This window comes from Podarcis gaigeae, assembly GCF_964106915.1.
Source record: "Podarcis gaigeae genome assembly, chromosome: 10".
NCBI classification, from domain to species: Eukaryota; Metazoa; Chordata; class Lepidosauria; order Squamata; family Lacertidae; genus Podarcis; species Podarcis gaigeae.
This window is the reverse complement of record NC_139686.1, coordinates 16056966-16079002: the sequence shown is the minus strand read 5'-3', so window position 1 is coordinate 16079002 and position 22037 is coordinate 16056966. Positions and strand designations below refer to the sequence as shown.

Below are 22037 nucleotides of genomic sequence, written 5' to 3'. Positions count from 1 at the left end.
CAATCTCCCTGCCATAATCCATCAGTGACCAAGCTGGACCTAGCAATAAGCAACTTTTGGGACAATTATACACACAGTAGGGCCTGCTATAAAATGTAGTTTATTCCTTGTTATCGTTACTGTTCCCAGCAAACCTCAACAAACTACACTGCCCAGAATTCTTTGAGAGGGAATGTGCTTCAAATATGATTTAAAGGTACAGAATGTGTGCCACCTTAGTTTTTTGTTTTGTTTTTAATTGCTCATTTCTCAGTGTGGGGACCAACTTTTATTTTCTCAGACGTGCCGCAACACCTACAAATTCATTGCAAAAGCAGCCTCCCTCCTTACATACGCACAGGACGTTCTGATATTTTTCTTAAAGCCATTACTCAGTGATTGCTAAATACACACACACGACTCAAATGACAACTAATTTGAGTGCAAGAGCTCACGGGGCATACATTTTCTTATGCGATTGATTGCTCTGGGCAGAATAATATCTTTTCGATCCTAAAAAAAGAGATCTCAGCAACTTAATTCTCAAAATGTGAAATGTCACTTCCATCCCACTGAAAAAAGGGGGGAATACAGTAAATCATCTCTCTTCGTCTAATCATGACATGTAGTTCATTAAGGAGACTGAATCATAATTAGTAGATGTGCAGGTGCAGCCTTTTCCAAGAAAGAACGTATGCAATGTATTTAGTCCCAAAGAGGAAACAAAGTCCTCTCACTGCATATGATACATGCCAGGTATATAATGAGTCATCCTAGATAGTAATAGCTAGATCATTCTCCAAGGAAGGATAAACAGGCAGCCAAAACAGCACCATCCACCTACCATTCAAGCAGTGTTAGAAATTCAGATATATAAGCTAATCACCAAATGGCACCTTAAACCCAATTTACAGTTGCAATAATAATAATAATAATAATAATAATAATAATAATAATAATTTATTTATACCCCAGCCACTCTGGGCGGCTTCCAGCAAAGTATTAAAATACAGTGGTCTGTTAAGCATTAAAAGCTTCCCTAAACAGGGCTGCCTTCAGATGTCTTCTAAAAGTCTGCTAGTTGTAATTCTCTTTGATATCTGATGGGAGGGCATTCCACAGGGTGAGTGCCACTACCGAGAATGCCCTCTGCCTGCTTCCCTGTAACTTGGCTTCTTGTAGCGAGGGAACTGCCAGAAGGCCCTTGGTGCTGGACCTCAGTGTCTGGGTAGAACGATGGGGGTGGAGACACTCCTTCAGGTATACTGGACCGAGGCTGTTTAGGGCTTTAAAGGTCAGCACCAACACTTTGAATTGTACTCGGAAATGTACTAGGAGCCAATGTAGGTCTTTCAGGACTGATGTTATGTGATCTCGGTGGCCACTCCCCGTCACCAGTCTGGCTGCCACATTCTGGATTAGCTGCAGTTTCCAGGTCACCTTCAAAAGTAGCCCCACGTAGAGTGCATTGCAGTAATCCAAGCAAGAGATAACTAGAGCATGCACCACTCTGGCGAGACAGTCCGCTGGCAGATAGGGTCTCGGCGTGCGTGCCACATGGAGCTGGTAAACAGCTGCCCTGGACACAGAATTGACCTCCGCCATCATGGACAGCTGTGAGTCCAAAATGACTCCCAGGCTGCGCACCTGGTCCTTCAGGGGCACAGTTACCCCGTTCAGGACCAGGGAGACCTCCTCACCTGCCACAACAGAATGTCTAGGCACCATTTCTCCCTGTCCCCCAATTGTTGTTGCTGCTGCTGCTGCTATTGCTGTTGTTCATTTCATTTCTATACCACATTAAATTTTAAATAAAAAATCTCAGAGTAGTTTACAACACACTGAAACGTCAAACAAAATGATCCAAAATAAAACAAATTCAAGCTTCAAGGAACATATTTCAGATTCTTCTCTAAGTGACATTTTGCTTTCCCCGTTTTCCTCTACCTACTTAATTTATATAGCTTCCTCCATAGCAGAAGGACTCTAGCAAACCAATGTTGTGTAGCGGTTAGAGTGTTGGACTAGAGGACCTAAGAGATCAGGGTTCAAATCCCCACCCAGCCATGAAGCTCACTGGGTGACCTTGGGTGAGTCACAGAAACTGGAACAGGTCCAACTGCGACCACATGGAGATCTCTGGAGGCCAGGTTGCCATCCCATCAGCTCCAACCAGCATGACCAGTGGTGAGCAGAGTTCGAAATTAGCCAGGCGCCAGGCGCTTTTTGCACCTATCGGCCACTTGTGATCAAGTGAAGATGCCCGGGATGCATGCCTGGTGATCATTGGGTCTTGCCAGTTTTCACACACTAATACCACAACTTCTATCAGTTATATTTTATCCACACAATCAGAGTGAATTTCTGGGTGTGGTGTGTGTGTGTGTGTGTGTGTGTGTGTGTGTGTGTGAAATGCTTTTGCTGTGCAGCCTAAGCAAGAACAGTGAACAACGTTATAGTTAATTGTTGCAGCTTGTCCTCACCACACTGCCCTGCTCACAGTTGTGAAGAATATTCCCAAGTTGTGAATGGTCCGTGTTACCATTAAGAAAAAGGGGTAGGAGTAGGCCAGGGGTCAGCAAACTTTTTCAGCAGGGGGCCGGGTCCACTGTCCCTCAGACCTTGTGGGGGGCTGGACTATATGCCCCACAAATAACCCAGAGATGCATTTTAAATAAAAGGACACATTCTACTCATATAAAACTGATCACACTGATCCCCCGAGCCTTAGTTTGCCTACCCATGGAATGGGCCAATACAGTTGTACCTTGGATCCCAAACACCTTGGTACTTGGACGTTTGGCTACCAAACACCGCAAACCGGAAGTGAGTGTTCCGATTTGCGAAAGTGTTTTGGAACCCAAACGTCTGATGGGGCTTCCATGGCTTTCGATTGACTGCAGGAGCTTCCTGCAGCCAATCAGAAGTGGCACTTTGGTTTCTGAATGTTTTGGAAGTCGAACGGACTTCCGGAATGGATACCGTTCTACTTCCAAGGTATGACTGTATATAAATATTTGGACTGTTCCTGGATCAAATGACTTTTCTTCTTTAAGTTCTCAAAGTTCTTAAATGAGCTCAAGGTTGTCATCTGAACTAGCCAGATGTTTAACTGAGAATCATGGTCAGTCAAAATAAGACTTTGGAGCCATCTTGCCAAAAAAAGGACAACTAGACACTTTATTTTGCCAACTGTAACCTTGGTTTGAAGAGCCATTTGGCGCCTAGCTTATACATCTGTGTTTCTAACACTGGATGATGGGAGTTGTAGTCGAACATCTCAAGGGCATTACTAACAGAAGGCACCGCTGATCAAAAGTGAAGCACAGAAGACCAATGTTAGAGCAAAACAGCCATCTCATCAAAGCAGCAGGAGGTTCTCCTAATAATTATGGATCCCTCACTTTGGCAGGCATATCCTTACAGAGCTGGCTTCTGTTTGGCAACAGAAATCAAGACTTTAAATCAAGAACCTGGAAGGTCATCTGTCAACAAAATGCTCTGATGTGCTGCTGCAGCCATGAGGAGCACGCTACTCTCTCATGCCTCGCTCACTTCAGGGCAGATTTGGCAGGTAGTCAATAAGTTGACGATAAAACCATCATCGCTTTAGCTCTAGCCTTTTCATTATAGTGAATGCTATACTCCAGAGCAGGGATCAGCAAACTTTTTCAGCAGGGGGCCAGTCCACTGTCCCTCAGACCTTGTGGGGGGCCGGACTATACTTTGAAAAAATATATGAACAAATTCTTATGCCCCACAAATAACCCAGAGATGCATTTTAAATACAGTGGTACGTCGGGTTACAGACGCTTCAGGTTACAGACTCCGCTAACCCAGAAGTAGTACCTCGGGTTAAGAACTTTACTTCAGGATGAGAACAGAAATTGCATGGGGACTTCCGGTGGAGCGCGGAACCGACTGCAGGCGAGGGTTCTTTCTGCGGAGGAAACCCCAGCTTTTTCGCCAGAATTCGGAGGTTTTTAGGGCGCCAAAACCCCCCGTCAAGCCTCTGGAGGGTGTCCAGAGGTCCAGGTACCCGGCGGTGCCAGGCAGCCGCTCGTTTGGTCGTCAGGTAGTCTTTGGAAAAAGGCGAAGAGTACGACGGAACGGGCGGTAGGCAGTCGGGCGGCCATTACAGCGGCGTTTTACGGCGAATTAGCAAAGCCCCGAGCCTGCAAGGGATAGCGCTCCGCTCTCAAAATGATGAAACTCGGATTCGTAAATGAATTGGACATAGTAAACAACAAGGAAGTCTCCGAGTAATAAGGGAGAAAGTTCGAGTTCAGCGCTGGTTTTTGACTTCATTGAAAAAAAGACGCAGTGTTACGAGCAGAGCCTAAAGAGAAAGTAAGTTACCGCTAGCGGATACTGTATCCGTCTCCCTCGGGTAGATAAAGTTAAAAAGTTAAAAAGAAACCCCCTTTATTTCAAAGGGAGGAAACTAAGAGGGAGCAGAAAAGAGGCGTGATAGAAAGAAAGCCCAGTCAGGAGGACATCTGTTCAGCTGGAATTATAGACAGGACTGTCGCTAAAAATTTTCTTTTCAGGAAGAGGCAAAGCAGCGAGAAGACGCTCTGACGCCATTTTCAGTGGGAGAAGCAAGGAGAAGCGCCCCAGACGACATCTTAAAGGACTTCAAAAAACCAAACGCTTAATGTGGGGACTAAGGTATTAAAAAGTACTGTGGTCTGATGCTGGAGGGGCCACGTACCTACTCCCCTACCCACTATATCCCCGTTGTGCTTTCTTCCCCGCTACCCCCGATTGAGAAGTTGGAAATAGACTGAATAGATAGGTCGCTACTGAGGCGCGTGCATAGCACCACACTGGGACACTTAAAACTTCAGTATTAACGCTAGAAACCCCAGCTGTTCCTCTCTCGTGGTTTTGGACTTAGTGAAAGATATCAGCTCGGGAAAGATATCAGCTCAGGAAAGAATTTATCCACCCACCTCTCAGGACTAAACTTTTGGATCAATTTAACGTGAACGTTTTTCGTTGGGGGTGCATGGTCTGGTACCCGGGCTCAGCTCAGACTGGAGGTTCCGGGAGCGGCTTCTCACAATTGTATTCGATCTTCACTTGGACTGTATGGTCTTACAAGTTCATAAATCAGGTCCACGAACACTAAGCCACCGATTGGATTAGCCCGAATAGGGGCAGGAAGATCTCAAACTGACCACTCTGACAACCAACGGGTAACCTACCCCCCTCGAGATTTGGGGGGGAAAGGGACATTAGCCAAATCAACTAAGTGGAGAGAAACTGCGAACGAAGTCGGCTACTACCGTATTTATCTATATTTTGGGTTTGTTATCTGACAATTGTAGTTCCGCTTCGGTTACCGTTATTTGCTGCTCACCTATTTGAATCTGTATATATTTTTTGTGGCGAATAATTCTGGTATTGGTTCAGGGGATTTGGTCTACCCCAAGAGTTGGTTTTTGAGTAAGAATAAGAGCTCTAAAATATAGAAAGAAGGGATAGACCAGTAAAAACTAGTGGAATATTTGATACATAAAGATTAGTGATAATGTCATATAACCAGAAAAAAGGGGTGGAGGGGGGTACACCAACAGAGAGGAAGGCCTCAAAACAAGAAACGGAATTTAGAACAGAAATATTGAGGATGTTTGCAGAAATAAAGCAAAGTGAGAAAAACCTGGAGACAAAATTAGAGCAGTTAGATAATAAAATTGGAAAAATGGACAAAAGGATTGAAGAGACAGTGAGCGAACTTAAAGGACAGATTAAGGAGGTATCAAAAAGAGTAGATGAGGGGCTAAAAAAGACTAAACAGGAAATGAAAGAAATGAGACGGGAAGAAGAAAAAATGAAAGATGAGATAGCAGACTTACATAAAATACAGGAAGAATTAAAAGACTCCATCGCGATGAACGAACTCAAACAAAGGGAAGTGAATTTAAGAATGAGACAGGTCCCGGAATTACAAAACGAAAATATAAAAGAAAGATTAACAAAGGAAATAGCACAGTGGATGGAGTTAGCAGAGGAGGAAGTGGCAGGAACAATTCTAAATGCATACAGAATGAAAACTAAAGCAAGTAAAGTAAGGAAACTTCCAGGCGACTGTTTAGTTACATTTAAAGATAAAAAGATGAGGAACCTGATTTTACAAAGGAATAGAGAGAAGAGATTGTACATCGATGGGAACTATATAATTGTATTTAAAGATATTCCTATAAGACTGCTGAAACGTAGAGAATCATATAAACCACTGGTGCAATTACTAAAAAAAAATAGAATAGACTTTCGTTGGGAATTCCCGGAGGGTGTTTCCTTCTTTTATAAAGGAGTTAAAAGAAGGCTGACAAGCCCCGAAGAAGTAGGAAAGTTTACAAGAAGATACAAAGAACTTCAACAAGGAGAGGAGGAGTCGAAAGGAGCTGAAGGCGGAAGAAGTCCGAGGGTGGAATCAGAGCTGGGAGAAGAGGAAGATCGGAGCGAAAGGAAAACAGAGGAAGAGGAAGAAGACGAAGAAGGAGAAGAACCAGAGAGACTTTAGGTAAAACAAAAAAACAAAAAACTAAATTCAATAAAAATGACATTAAAACTATGTAGTTGGAATGTTAATGGGATGAACGATAAGAAAAAACGGAATGGAATTGAGCGTTTCTTAAAAAAGAAGAACCTGGATGTCACATGTTTACAAGAAACGCATGTGGCGAAGAAACACAGAAAAATCCTGATTAATAAGAGGTTAGGGAACGAATTCATCTCCTCAGACAAAGAGAAAAAAAGGGGAGTTGTATTATATATTAAAAGCAAAATTGAGGCACACGAATTATTTAAGGATGAGGAAGGAAGAATAATTGCGGTACGTATAAATTGGCAAGGCGAAGTATTGATAATAGTGGGGATTTATGCCCCTAATGGGAATAAAACAGAATTTTTTAGCTCATTGGAAGAAAAGCTATTTGAATACATGGACCAAAAAATCATACTAATGGGAGACCTGAATGATGTGGTTTCAAATGAAATGGACCGACTAAGAAACTCAAAAAATAGAGATGGTAAATTACCTAAGACATTTTCCACATTGACTAAGAATTGCAACCTTATCGACATATGGAGACTGAAACACCCTTTAGAGAAACAATTCACATATCATTCAGAGCCGAACCAGTCATTCTCAAGATTAGACCAAATATGGATATCGAATGAACTGTCACCAAGAGTTAAAAAAGTCGAAATCCAGGCTAAAGTTATATCAGATCATAATCTAATCGAAATGGAGATGAAGGGAGTGGAAGAACGAACCTTTAGATGGAGATTAAATGATAACCTATGGGATGACCAAAAATTTGTTGAAAGAATTCGGAAAAAACTAGGGGAATACTTCCTAGATAATCTCGACAAAGGGGTGAAAACAAGTACGGTATGGGACACAAGTAAGGCTGTAATGAGGGGCCTCTTTATCCAACAAAATGTCTTGGAAAAAAAAGAACAAGGAAAAGAGGTTAAAAGAGATTTTGAGACAGATTATGGATAATGAGCAGAAACTGATCAAAAAGCCGAATAATGAAAGAATAATGCAGGAAATAAAGACCCTCCAAACACAGGTTGCAATTATAATAAATAAGGAGGTTGAGTGGAATATTAAATGGTTAAGACAAAAAAACTTTGAATTCGCCAATAAGTCAGGCAAATGGCTTGCGTGGCAAGTCAAAAAGAGGAAGGAGCAAAATACAATCAACAAAATAGTAATAAACGGAGAAGAAACAACTGACCCGAAAGAAATTAGAAAAGGGTTCTTGGATTTTTATGAGCATCTTTACAGAAATAAAGAAAGGAATAACAAGAAAAAGATAGAAAGATATTTAAAAGAAAAGATGGTGAAGAAGATGTCATCAGAGGAAAAAGATCAGCTAAATGCCCCAATCTGCAGAACAGAGATAGAACAGGTGATAAAAGAACTGAAAAGAGGAAAGGCACCGGGCCCAGACGGGTTCACACCGAGTTACTATAAGGAAATGAAAGATACATTGATAACACCACTAATGGAAGTAATGAACAACATTTTAAAAGAAAGAGACATGCCCGGTTCGTGGAAAGAGGCCTTTATAACAATTATCCCCAAACAAGACTCGGATCTAACTCAAGTTAGAAACTACAGACCCATCTCCTTATTAAACACGGACTACAAGATCTTTGCTGGTATTCTAGCCAAAAGACTAAAAAAGATATTAACAAGGATGATACATGAAGATCAGACGGGCTTTCTCCCGGGTAGGTTAATAAGAAACAATACAAGATTCATAATTAACCTTATCGAATACCTATCAGATAGTCGCGATAAACCAGCTAGCCTAATCTTCATAGACGCGGAGAAAGCCTTCGATAATATAATTTGGGACTTTATGTTTAAAAATTTGGAGGTAATGGAAGTGGGACAGGAGTTCTTAAATGGTATAGGGGCAATTTACACTGAGCAGAAGGCGAGACTCATAGTCAATGGAGTTATTACTGAGGAAATAAAAATTTCTAAGGGAACGAGGCAGGGCTGCCCGCTCTCACCGTTGCTCTTTATAGTAGTCCTAGAAGTGCTGCTGAATGCAATAAGACAAAACAAGCAAATTAAAGGGATAACATTAGGTTCAAATGAATACAAAGTTAAAGCTTACGCAGACGATGTGGTTTTAACGGTGGAAGAACCTATAGAAAGTATAAGGGTGATTCTGGACGAGATGGAGGAATTTGGGAAACTTGCAGGATTCAAATTGAATAAGAGTAAGACAAAAATGATCGTTAAAAACTTGGATCAGGATAAGGCTGCAATAGTACAACAACAAACTGGAATTGAGGTTGTTAAAAAGATAAAATACTTAGGAATCTGGATTACCGACAAAAATATTGACCTATATCAAAACAATTACATTCCGGTCTGGAATAAAATTAAAAAAAATTTAGAGGTTTGGGCCAGAATGAAACTATCATTCTGGGGAAGAATATCTATGGTGAAAATGATGTTGTTACCCAAGCTGTTATTTCTGTTCCAAACATTACCCATACTAAAAGGAACAAAAAATTTTAAAGAATGGCAAAAAGCCATCTCTAGATATGTTTGGGAAGGGAAGAAACCCAGAATTAAATTTAAGTTGTTGACGGATGCTACAGAAAGAGGGGGCTTCGCCCTACCAGACATGAGACTTTATTACGAAGCGACATGTTTGTGTTGGATGAAAGAATGGGTTAAGCTGGAAAACAGAGAGTTATTAGACCTTGAAGGGTACAACAACAAATTTGGGTGGCACGCATACCTATGGAAGGATAAAAAAAGGGCGCACAAGGGGTTCACCAGTCACATCTTCAAGGGCCCACTAATAGAGGTCTGGGACAGATATAAGAACATATTAGAGCCGAGAACACCACACTGGCTTTCTCCCCAGGATTTAACAAGCGTTAAGAAAGTTAATATGGAAGAAAAGAGGGGGATGTATGGAGAAATGGTCATAAATGAAGGAGGGAAGTGGAAAGTTAAACCATACGACCAGGTTAAAACGCTCACACAGGGGTGGCTCCACTACTTCCAGATAAATGAGATGTTTAAAGCAGAGGTGAAGGAAAGGGGCTATGAGGAAAAAGAATCAATATTTCAAAAAGAGATAATAAACAGTGAACATAAAAACCTCTCTAAAATGTATAAAATACTTTTGGAGTGGCACACGAAGGAGGAGGAGGTGAAGTCAGTGATGGTACAGTGGGCGAGGGATTTCGGGTATAATATTCAAATGGAAGACTGGGAAAAGCTTTGGAGAGTGAATATAAAATTTACGGCCTGTATGTTACTCAGGGAAAATGTGATGAAAATGCAATACAGGTGGTATATGACACCCGTGAAATTGGCCAAGATGTACAAGGTAGACAACAAATGTTGGAAATGCAAACAAAAGGAAGGGACATTTTACCATCTATGGTGGGAATGCAAGAAAGTTAAAAGCTTCTGGGAGGAAGTATACAATGAACTGAAAAAGATGTTAGGCTATACTTTTGTCAAAAAACCAGAAGCTTTCTTACTTTGCATTATGGGAAAGGATATTAGGAGAAAGGATTACAAACTCTTCCAGTACGCGGTCACGGCAGCCAGAATTGTGTTAGCTCAGAGATGGAAGCAGGAAGAAATCCCAATGGTGGCAGAGTGGAGAGCAAAATTAACAGAATACGCCGAGCTGGACAAACTGACAGGGAAAATAAGATACTTAAAAGATCAAAACTTTATTGAAGACTGGGGGAAATTCGTGGGTTATCTGGAGAACAAATGTTTTGTAAATACAACGTTAGTGGCATTTAAAGAGGCTTTGTAAAGAGCTAACAAGTATTGTCTAATTGAAACAATGTAAAAAAGGAGGTACGAATGGCAATATGAAAGGAGGGGATGTGATTCTAAGACTTAAACACGAATGAATGTCAACATCGCTGAAGGAAGCCCAAAATGATAAGAAATGTCGAAATTCGAATATAATGTATATAATGTATATTTAATTGAACTCAATAAAATTTTAAAATGCAAAAAAAAAAAAAAAGAGAACAGAAATTGCATGGGGGTGGCACGACGGCAGCGGGAGGCCCCATTAGCTAAAGTGGTACCTCAGGTTAAGAAGAGTTTCAGGTGAAGAACAGACCTCCAGAATGAATTAAGTTCTTAACCCGAGGTAACACTGTGAAAGCACACATTCTACTCATGTAAAAACATGCTGATTCCCGAACCGTCCGCGAGCCGGATTTAGAAGGCGATTGGGCCGGATCCAGCCCCCGGGCCTTAGTTTGCCTACCCATGATCCAGAGAGCACCAGGAAACTCTTGTTAGGGGGCTTTACACCCCCTAAGAGAACAACAATCTGGACCCGACCCTGCCTCTCAGCCTAACCTATCTCACAGGGTGGGGGGTTAAATGGAGAGAGGCAAACAATGCACCTTGGAGAAAAAAGTGGGGTATAAATGCAATAAATGATGATGATGACGACGACGACGACGATGATGATGGAAGAAGTGCAATAGCATTCAGTTCCCTTCGAGGCAAAGGAAGCAGTAGCCTGTGGAGGCGGGGGGGGGGGGGGAATACCTCGAAATCCAATGGACCAACCTGAAATGTCACAAAATAGTGGCAAGAACAGGGAACAGCCATCACACATGTCCCAGAATTCCCTACTTCCATTCCCCAGTGACTCCCTGCTAACCATGGTTTGCACATTCTGGCTAAGGTGATACCCATGGATAGTCTTAACCATAGCCAAGATGGTGTCAAGGAGGGAGTCACTTGGGGGGAGGGAACATACTATCACACAGCCCTCTCAAAACCTTTTAACCCCGGTTAAGAGGTTGAGGCAAGACATCTGTACTGAAGAAATCCTAACCAGTTCCCTTTGGGCAGAAACGAAATAGTTTACTATGTTTATTTCCGGTAGAATGCATAGCAGCTGCCCTCTGGTGCTAGGCTTATTTCTAAAAATCCTAAAAATGGGTACTTGAATTCTCCCTTTTGTACTATAATCTTCCCCACCCACCCTACAGAGTGTTTCTAATGGCTTAAAGGTAAAGGTAAAGGTACCCCTGCCCGTACGGGCCAGTCTTGACAGACTCTGGGGTTGTGCGCCCATCTCACTTAAGAGGCCAGGGGCCAGCGCTGTCCGGAGACACTTCCGGGTCACGTGGCCAGCGTGACATCGCTGCTCTGGCGAGCCAGAGCCGCACACGGAAACGCCGTTTACCTTCCCGCTGGTAAGCGGTCCCTATTTATCTACTTGCACCCGGAGGTGCTTTCGAACTGCTAGGTTGGCAGGCGCTGGGACCGAGCAGCGGGAGCGCACCCCGCCGCAGGGATTCGAACCGCCGACCTCTCGATCGGCAAGTCCTAGGCGCTGAGGCTTTAACCCACAGCGCCACCTGCGTCCTTCTAATGGCTTAGGCTAATATAATTAGCCAATTTGAATGTCCTGTAAAATTAACATCCCTTTGCATTCCCAGCTGCACTGGTAACAGTTCAGAAATGGCTTATGTCAAAAAGACTTTGCTCACAAATGAATAGCTCCTCTTTGAGGCCATTTTTAATGCTTTTCACTGTCTGATGGGGAAAGGGTGAGTTGTTCTACCTGCATAGCTTGGTCAAATCAAAACCCTCCCCTTCTCCCTAACATCTTTCCTTCTCCTTCTTCTTCTGATAGCAGAGTGTCTGTATTCCCTTTCAAGCAAGCTGTTTAGATGCGATAAGGCGCCTGAATTTTAATAGAAAACACACTTCCTAAGTCAAAGGGGTGGGTTTTTTTTTTAATGGAACAGGTCTCTAAAAACACATAAAACTAACTGCAATCCATACTATGTATTTCCCCTATACAGAAAGCACACACCCATTTCCGAAACCGAGAAAGAAAAGACATGTCTCTTAGAAAATATCATGAACAAAAGTGCCGTTTATAGCCAGTGACCATAAAACAAATTTGCATGCTGTTTGGTACAAATCACATGTCACTCGGTGCTGTACTGATAGAGGAACATGAATGCATAAAAGAAACATAAATGCATAAAAGATCCCTTTTGCATTAGATTCTGGTAACTGGAGAAGCTGTTTGTGCTGGAGAAGCTGTTTGTGTACTATATAGGTAAGAAAACTCTGCTTCTTCTGCCACTATCCATCCACATGTTGCTCAGACATGTACAGTTGATCCCCGCTTTTCAGCACATCACAGAAAACCATCACCTCCCAATGGCCAGCGCATAAATGTTTCCAATGAAGCGGGAGCACAACTTGCTCCCAAGGCGCATTGATCTATTTTGCACATCCTCCAAAGGTCCTGCAGCAAGGAGCATAATGAGCAGGCATCCCCAGGTCTATAGGAATGCAGAATTCAGCTCCGTGCAAATCGTCAGGTTCCCATTACAAAGAAGCAGCAAGATTTGACAGCTCTTACAGCTGCCAAAATACGTTTAGAAACGAGAGAGCAATGCAGAATGAAATCCCAGGACCCAGTGGGATGGCAGCATAGGAATGTATATTGCTTGCATGCACAGGGCCCTGTGGAAGAGAATTTGCCACATTGTTTGAAAGGTATATTGTTTTCTTTGCAGGATCCATCGGCGAGGAAACCATTCTGAATGTGTGAGTGAGCAGGCCACGCAGGCTTGTGGCAGCGATCTACACCTCGCAAAACGAGCAGTGAGCAGGAGAAGAATGGACCTACTACACACAGGCTTCAAGATCCACATGCAAAAAAACCCAGCAACACCATATATACCGAGGCCGCCAGATCTGTTTCTGCACACAGAGGTCTCTCCACCCAGCCATCAACAGATGTATCCCAGCGACCACAGCACACCAAGTAAGACAAAAGAATCATCTTACACCTTCAACCAAATCTGGAATTTTCAATTCAATGGGGCAAGTGGGATTGCACTCCTACAGTAACTGGCTCTTCCATACAGACTCTGGATTAACACATAATACTAGACCACAGGCTAGTGTGACGGGTACCCAGCCCAGCAACTTAACCTATAACTCCTCTCCTCTGAGCAGCTGCTGCCGCTGCCTCTGATCTCTGATCTGTCTCCCCACACCGCCCCACATGGGCCTGGGACTTGTCTGCCCACTCCCAACTGCAAGGGCTGGTGGACTGGCTGGGCTCCCTCACCCACTTGCTTGCTTGCTCCGAGGTCACTTTGGCTCCTGGCAACCAGACCTACTGACCAGTCCCAGAGGCATCATTCGCCTGCAGAGCTTACGGCCAGGGCGGCTGCAACAAACAGCTCTGCAAGCCTTGGGGAGGCAGAGATGCGAGAGGACATTGGAAGAGGGAGGGAAGGAAAGAGGGACAGAGGCCAGTGTTGCCCATGGTACCCCTGGCCATCATTCAAGGCACCCCAGGGTGCCACGGCACACTTCTTAAAAACCACTGTCATAGATGAATCAGGCCTGTGTGCAGACAAGCTGTGTCTATGTAGACACTCCCCTGTGTCTTGTAAAGAGAGCATCAGCAGAGAGAGCTGAGGAACAGGCAGAGGTTGAGGACAGGTACAATTCTGCACACAAACACTTCCCCCTGCATCCTCCGATCCGATTAGCTAAACAGGGATAGAGTTGTTACGGACATTGCAAGAGCAGGAACGCTCATTGTTCTGGACTTCCTCTCCTCAAAGTGAAAACGATAGGTGCGCCAATCACACCCGTGCCAGAAACGCTACACTTTTCAAGCAGACCAGGTGTAAGTCTCGATAAGGCAGGCACTGTTATCTCACAACATCCAACGCTGCGCTAGAGAATGGGTGATTTTGTTTGGACTTGTGACATTTCCCGATCTTAGCTTTTCCTGAAGCCACAGTAGATGCAACTTAAGAAGAAGCAGCTCATTTTTCTAGCGCTGACGTAGATGTCCGGTGGCTAAAGAGATACCAGCTAGTATCGTACTTTTCTATCTCTTTGGCTGCTGTGCAGTTGGTACCAAGAAGGTTGACGTGGGTGTCAGTTTTAGAAGCGAATTTGGGCAGGAGAAGGGATGCAATTTGTCATCAGCAACAAACCAACAGATATTTATTTACTTTTGTTTATTTTGTTTTATTTCATTGATAACCCACCCTTTTCTTCCAGGAGCTCAAGGTGGAATACATGGTTCACCCATATTTCATGAGACACTCGTGGAAGGAACATTGAAACCTCTTTGCCTACCTTATAGTGTACATATACCTTCCAACATTTCTCCGATGAAAATAGGGATATCCTATTCTATTTATTTATTTATTTATTTATTAACTATTATTATTATTTTATTATTTATACCCCACCCATCTGACTGGGTTGCCCCAGCTACACTGAGTGGCTTCCAACATATATCAAAATATAATAAAACATTGAATATTTTAAATAAAACCAACTCCCTACCTTGGTACCTTGGTTCTCGTACTTAATCTGTTCTGGGAGTCTGTTCAACTCCCAAAACTGTTCAAAAACCAAGGCGCAGCTTCCGATTGGCTGCAGGAGCTTCCTGCACTGAAGCAGAAGCCACTTTGGGTGTTCAGCTTCTGAAAAATGTTCGCAAACCGGAACACTTACTTCCGGGCTTGCAGCATTTGGGAGCTGATTTGTTCAACAACTAAGCCATTTGAGAACCAAGGTACCACTGTATAGGGCTGCTTCCAGATGTCTTCCAAAGATTGTACAGTTACTTATTTCCTTGGCTCAGGGGGTCGCATAACTCCATACCCTCCAACATTTATCTGATAAAAATAGGGATGTCCTACCATACGCTTCAGAAGGGTGGCGCTGTGGGTATATTAATAATAATATGTGCTTCTCCAGCTTACGTAGGAATAATCTGTGTATAGTATATGGGGGATGTGGGTGGAGCTGTCGGTTAAATCACAGAGCCTAGGACTTGCCAATCGGAAGGTCGGTGGTTCAAATCCCCGCGATGGGGTGAGCTCCCATTGCTCGGTCCCTGCTCCTGCCAATCTAGCAGTTCAAAAGCACATCAAAGTGCAAGTACAGTGGTACCTCAGGTTACATACACTTCAGGTTACAGACTCTGCTAACCCAGAAATAGTGCTTCAGGTTAAGAACTTTGCTTCAGGATGAGAACAGAAATTGTGCTCCGGCGGCGCGGCAGCAGCAGGAGGCCCCATTAGTTAAAGTGGTGCTTCAGGTTAAAAACAGTTTCAGGTTAAATATGGACCTCCGGAATGAATTAAGTACTTAACCTGAGGTACCACTGTAGATGAATAGGTACCGCTCCGGTGGGAAGGTAAATGGCGTTTCCATGCGCTGCTCTGGTTCGCCAGAAGCGGCTTAGTCATGCTGGCCACATGACCTGGAAGCTGTATGCCGGCTCCCTTGGACAATAAAGCAAGATGAGTGCCGCAACCCCAGAGTCGGTCACGACTGTACCTTTACTTACCATACGCTTCAATATTTCTCTGATGAAAACAAGGGCATTATAAGGAAAAGTGGGACATTCCATGATCAAATCAGAAACTGGGGCTGCTTCTGTAAATCTGGGGCTGTCCCTGGAAAATAGGGACATTTTGAGGGTCTGGTGTACAGCCCAGAAAAAGCTTTATTGCTCTGTTTTGCTGAATGCTAAACAGGCTCTCAGGAAATGAAGGGGGTTTGGGGGACGGGGGAATCCAGAGGCAATTTGTTTTCATGCCCAGGTTTGAGCTCTATAAAGAAATTGGCCCAGACAGACGTTCTATTCAGGATCTCCACATTAAGGGAATCAAAACCCAGGAGATGAGAGCTAACGCCATTCATTCCCTGACCGATCAGAAGGATTCGGATGGAGTCAAGGGTGTGACCCTTCCCTGTAATGAGCTGCAGTTCAAAAAGTGTCAGGATGATTTTCCTCCTGGCTGGCAGCCACAGGCAGGTTGAGAAGAGAGATTCTGCTACAGTTGGAGAAAGAGCTTTAGAAACCAGCAATACAAAAAGTCTCCATTCAGCTTGGAGAAACCAGAAAGTCATTCCACCTCTTAAAGGGAGATCAAGTAACTTCTCTGGGATCTTTTGCCAGCAGCAACAGGCAAGGAAAACGTGGGAATTTTGATTCTCAAGCCCGATACCAAAGCAAAGGCTGACCCTGGGTTCACTGTACAATTGCTAACTCAACCAAGGCAACATTTAATACGGAATTGAGCATCTATTTTAAGTAATCGGAAATAAAAAGCTACGAAGTATCTAGCTGTAGCATGTGCTCATATTCCTGTTTGAAAATCTCTATGCAATGTACAAAAAGAAAGAAACGCAAACACAACAAAATGATGCCACAAAAACAGATAAAACACTAAACCTGGTAAAACAAAACTTTAAAGATGTATAAACACATGCCAAAAACAGGAAGTCAGTACTACTGGCAATGTCTCGATCTTGTGGATCTTGTGGGTCGAGGGAAAAGAGATCCCTTTGCAAGACAGCTAAAGCAACTGACAGATTCCGTTTTGGGGTTTAGGTGTGGACAAGACATCAGGACAACTTGTGCAGCCCAAGCAAAAGCGGTCTGTGCTCAAATCCAGCACGGTGTGGACTGCCTCTACTCCACCCGCAATGCACTGATTTGCACCTTTCTGAGTTTGCATGAACATAGTTTGGCAATAGCAAGCATGCTCAGCCCCCCCCCCCCCCAGTGACAGTCCGGAGGAAGCACTCTAACATTTCTACTGGAAAGAAACAGAAACTGCCTTTTACAGAACCACTTAGAGCAAGGGTCAGCAAACTTTTTCAGCAGGGGGCCGGTCCACTGTCCCTCAGACCTTGTGGGGGGCCAGACTATATTTTGAAAAAAATAATGAACGAATTCCTGTGCCCCACATATAACCCAGAGATGCATTTTAAATAGAAGGACACATTCTACTCAGGCAAAAACACGCTGATTCCCGGAACGTCCGCGGGCTGAATTTAGAAGGCGATTGGGCTGGATCCGTCCCCCGGGACTAAGTTTGCCTATCCATGACCTATAGTTAAGTCTTGGAGGCAAGCTTCAAAGATGCTCAGGCTGAACTGCCAAAGTAGCAGCAACCATAGTTGTTAAGTAGAGCAGGAACATTTCACCTTAAGTGCTAGAGACAGAAGCTGAGATGGGAGGTCACAGGTGGAACATTGGTAAGATGCATCCATCTGACCCCTCTCAAAAAAGATGGATAAAATCATCCAACCAATTCAACAACGGCAACAAAAGCCAACAATTGTGTGAATTGTCCATAGCAAAACCGGTCCCTTTATTTTGCATTTGTTCAGCCCCGACTAAAAAGTGCTTGCTGGTGCACGAAGAGTGATATCCAACGTTAGAGTAAGCACAATGGTTTCCAACAGGTCTACTCCAAGCATGTATTAGTTGGCTATCACTGCAAAACATTTTGCAAACTCTTGGGCACAAACTGAGGAACTGAAGGGAGGCCCTTGCCTACCTAATTATTGTCACCTTGTGGTCCCAGAATTTAACTTTTTGCTTGTGTTAGTTCAACGGCAAAGAACAGAAATACTTACAAAGGTAACTTTCCATTTATTTTTAAATCAGAAAATTCACGCATACTATAGCAGGCTCAAGAATGTGACAGAAATCTTGTCACATGTTTGTGTGACTCACCTTTTGGCCTGAGTGCTAAACACTGAACTGCAGTCTGCAAGGAACAACAATTTGGCTAATAATAATAATAATAATTTTTATTATTATTGCCTTGACTCCCTCCATCATCTTTTTTTGGGGAGGGCACTACCTTCTTGAATTAGACTCATTGCCACATGTTAACATCTGACGTTCTGTGATAAAGTTCAAGGCTGAGGTTGGTGGGGCTGCCTGTTATTACATATCTACCGAGTAGATAGAAACCACAATTGTAAAAAGACAGTATATTTAACAATAATTACCCATGGGTATTATTACTTCCAGCTCAAGAGGCAGTGACTAAGTGTTGCTAAGCAGGCCGATAACCAACAGGTACCACATCATAAACTGGAACACAAGAACCCCCTAGAGAAGTCCTAACTAACCATCACTTATCCAGCCTGCTATGGAGAAGTTTCCCTGGTGCTTTTCCTGGACAGAATAAGCAACTGCTCTCAGTTTTCTACTCACAAACACTAATGCAGATTAATAAACAGACAGAGAGATGGAGAGCTCACCATGGGCTGAAAATGGGTCATGCAGGAGGTCATGCACCTTAGTCAAAATGGGCGGTGGCTAATTGTGGTTAAGAGTGACCATGTATTTAAAGTGCACTCCCTCAAAAATTCTGGGAACTGTAGTTTAACCCCCAACAGAGCTATGATTCCCAGCACCCTTAACAAAACACAGTTCTGGTGATTCTTAGGAAGCGAGTGCTCGAAATAAATGGTATGTACACAGCACAATAAGACATTCCCTGCGATTAGGAGCGGGGCAGAAAAAGTAGCAATATAGCTAGTTAGTTACTATTTCATTTATATATAAATGTAAATAAATATTCTCTAAGAAATTCCAGGCAGTATCTCCACTCACTCACACAAACACACACAACAACAACAACCCTGCAAGGTAGGATAGGCCAAGAGATAGCAGCTGGCTCAAGGTCACACTGGCCAAGTGGGGATTTAAAGCCTAACCTCCCTGTCTGTTGCTCTAACCACTACACCACACTGCCTCAGCTGAGAAAGAACACACAGAGGTATACATCTTTGGGGCAGTTTTTATTGCCCCTTCCCTGATTCTGAGAAGAATCTGGAGCATTAGCTGCTGTTAAAAGGCAATGCAATCCCCAGAGTTTAAAGGCTGCAGTCCTATGTCTACTCAGAAGGAGGTCCTGTTGCATTCAACGGGGCTTGCTCTCAGGTAAGTGGGGTCAGGACTGCACAGCCTAATCGTGGAAAGATATAAAAGCTTGGGGGCGGGGGAGGAAGCTGGGATTTCCTCCAAGGAGCACATTTATCTACTCCAGGAAGCAATAAAAAGCCAGCAACGACAATTCTTCCCTAGTTGTTTTCTATATATATATAAAAAACAAAACCAGCTGACAAGATAGATCACAGGTGTGGTAAGTGAGCGAGCGCTCAGGTTACAGGGGAAGGGAAGCGGAGCAGCGCACGTCTCGGCTGGACAGGGCGGCGGCGGGCGGGAGCGCCTGTTACTGAACCCGCGCCGCCTTCCATCTTTCACAAACACGCGCGGCCATTTCACACGTTACGCTTTTCACGAGCAGCGGACGCGGAGAAAGAGAGGGAGCAAAGACGCGGGTCTCGGGAGCTCCAGGGCGGAAAATAGACGGGGGGGGGCGTGGGTGTGACACCGGCTTTCCACCCTCCCCACCCCTTTGGAAAAGGGGGGAAACCCACCAAGAGAGACCCCCCCTCCAAAATCTCCCAGGAGAGCAGAAGGCGCCCCCCCCCCCGACGCGGTACCTCGCACCCCCTCGACGCCCAAAGGGAGTATTAAAGCAGGGAAATCTGGGTCTGGGCCCCAGCGGGGTTGGGGGCGACCCCCCTCCCGCCTCTCCCCCCCCCGATTGTGGGGAGAGGGTGTGGGGAGGGACCCTTCCCCCTCTCCCCCCGACGCCTTTTGTGCGCCTCTTACCGCGCTGCTGGTTCCTCGCCTTCCGTCTCTCCTCTCCCTTCCTTCCCAGGGAGGACAAGAGGCGTCTGGTCCGCGCAGGGCGTCCGAGCCGACGGGCGGGGAGAGCGGCGAGGCTGCCGAGAGAGGAGCCGCCGACTGAAGCGCCCTCCGCACGGCCCGCTGCTTCTTCCAAAGTGCCCGCCTCTGCCTCGGCAGCTTCGTGCGCTCCGGGCTTCCCGCGGGCCGCAGCGCCCTCTCCTGGACGGCCCGGGCTTCGCTCGCTGGTGGAAGAAGCCCCGCGGGGGGGGGGGAGCGGCGAGGCGGTTCACACGTGCAGGATGCGCGTCGCGTGGTCTCGCCGCCGCGCTGAGAAATGTGGAGGATCCATGTGTGTGGAACTAAGTAAGAGGATTAGAGCGGCCGGCAGGGAGAGAAAGTTACCCTTAATGATCATTAACAAAGTGCTGGATTTAAAATTGAGAAGATCCAGGGGGTGGGGGGAGCATGGGTGTAGCCAAAGGGGGGAGCAGCTGCCACCACTAAATCAAGTAAATAATAATAAAAAAATTAACTAACTGACCAATCGCGTTGCAGATAGCTCTGTTCTGCCCCTGCCCCATCTTAAATCCTGCCCCCCCCCCCACCCAACATGAAGGCAACTCTGTTTAAGGAAGCTACTAATGTTTTGTGTTTTTTATATTCTGTTGGGGGCCGCCCAGAGTGGCTGGGGAAACCCAGCCCGATGGGCGGGGTATAAATTATAAACTGCTACTACTACTATTGTTTTATATATAGAAAAATGTATTAGTTTTTTAACATATCATTTTCAACAGTAATTGAACATACTTTTACATCTTACTCAATTTTTTTGACTTCCATCAGTCCTGTCTGAAAATTTCCCAATCTAATCTCTTAGTATGCATTTCTTATCTTCCCTATTACATTTCAAACTCATAACCAATATCTCTATCTTTTTCTACTTTGTAACACTTCGTCTATTTCTCCTTACAAAACGTCTTGTAGTCCTACTAGAGCAATTTGTTGATTACAGTTGCTCTTCAAATAATTAATATACTTCTTCCAATCTTCTGTAAATCTCTAGTCCAGCAGGTTTCGAATCCTTCCTGTCATTTTGTCCAATTCTGCATTGTCCATTAATTTCGTCTGCCATTCTTCTTTTGTCGAATTACTTCTTGCTTCCATTTCTGGGCTAACAATACCCTTTACTTCTAAGTATACAGACACAGGATTTCCATGCTGGAACGCTGGGCTTGACTGGGCTTTGGCCTGATCCAGCCTGGCTGATATTATGCTCTTAGGATGGGGGGGGGGGGGGAGAGAAGAGCTTGCATTGAAAGCAATTCATTCAGAGCATGTGATTTGCTGAGGGAGTGGAAGAGGGACTTTTGACAAATAGTCATAAAAGCCAAAGTCCTCAGGGGCTGCTTTATATACTTAAAGCTAATATATTTTATTGGGCTCCAAAGTGATGGTTGGAATGTACGGCTTCCTGCAAATCAGGTGTGGGGAACGTGATGCCCTCCAGATCCTGCTGGACTACAACTCCCATCATAGAATTGTAGAGTTGCAATGCAGGAATCTCAACTAGACCATACATGGCAGACGGCCACCCAACCTCTGCTTTAAAACCTCCAGGGAAAGCGAGTCCACTGCCTCTCATCCATAGCCATTGGTCATGCTTTCTAGAACTGATGGGAGTTGTAGTTCAGCAGGATCTGGAGGGTGCAAGGTTCCCCACCCCTGGTATAAATCATTGGATCTACCTGGTCATTGTTACCTGAGATGTTGCCACAGGTTCTTCTGCTGTTGCTTCATAAACTGCTGCATATATCCAAAGTGGCAATGCCTAGCCCTTTCAGATGTTGGTAAACGGACCCCTGACCATTAGGTCCAGTCGTGGCCAAATCTGGGGTTGTGGCGCTCATCTCGCTTTATTGGCCGAGGGAGTACAGCTTCCAGGTCATGTGGCCAGCATGACTAAGCCACTTCTGGCAAACCAGAGCAGCGCATGGA

General features: G+C 44.5%; 1 protein-coding gene across 1 annotated transcript in view; it reads right to left on the bottom strand.

Moving 5' to 3' along the window:
- EPS8 (EGFR pathway substrate 8, signaling adaptor) overlaps positions 1–20207 on the bottom strand; it is a 145290-nt gene extending 125083 nt beyond the window's left edge. Inside the window, exon 1 of the mRNA XM_083699669.1 lies at positions 20025–20207. The gene's annotated coding sequence lies outside the window, so the exon portion shown is untranslated. The remainder of the gene's footprint in view (positions 1–20024) is intronic.
- Positions 20208–22037: the final 1830 nt, after the last annotated feature.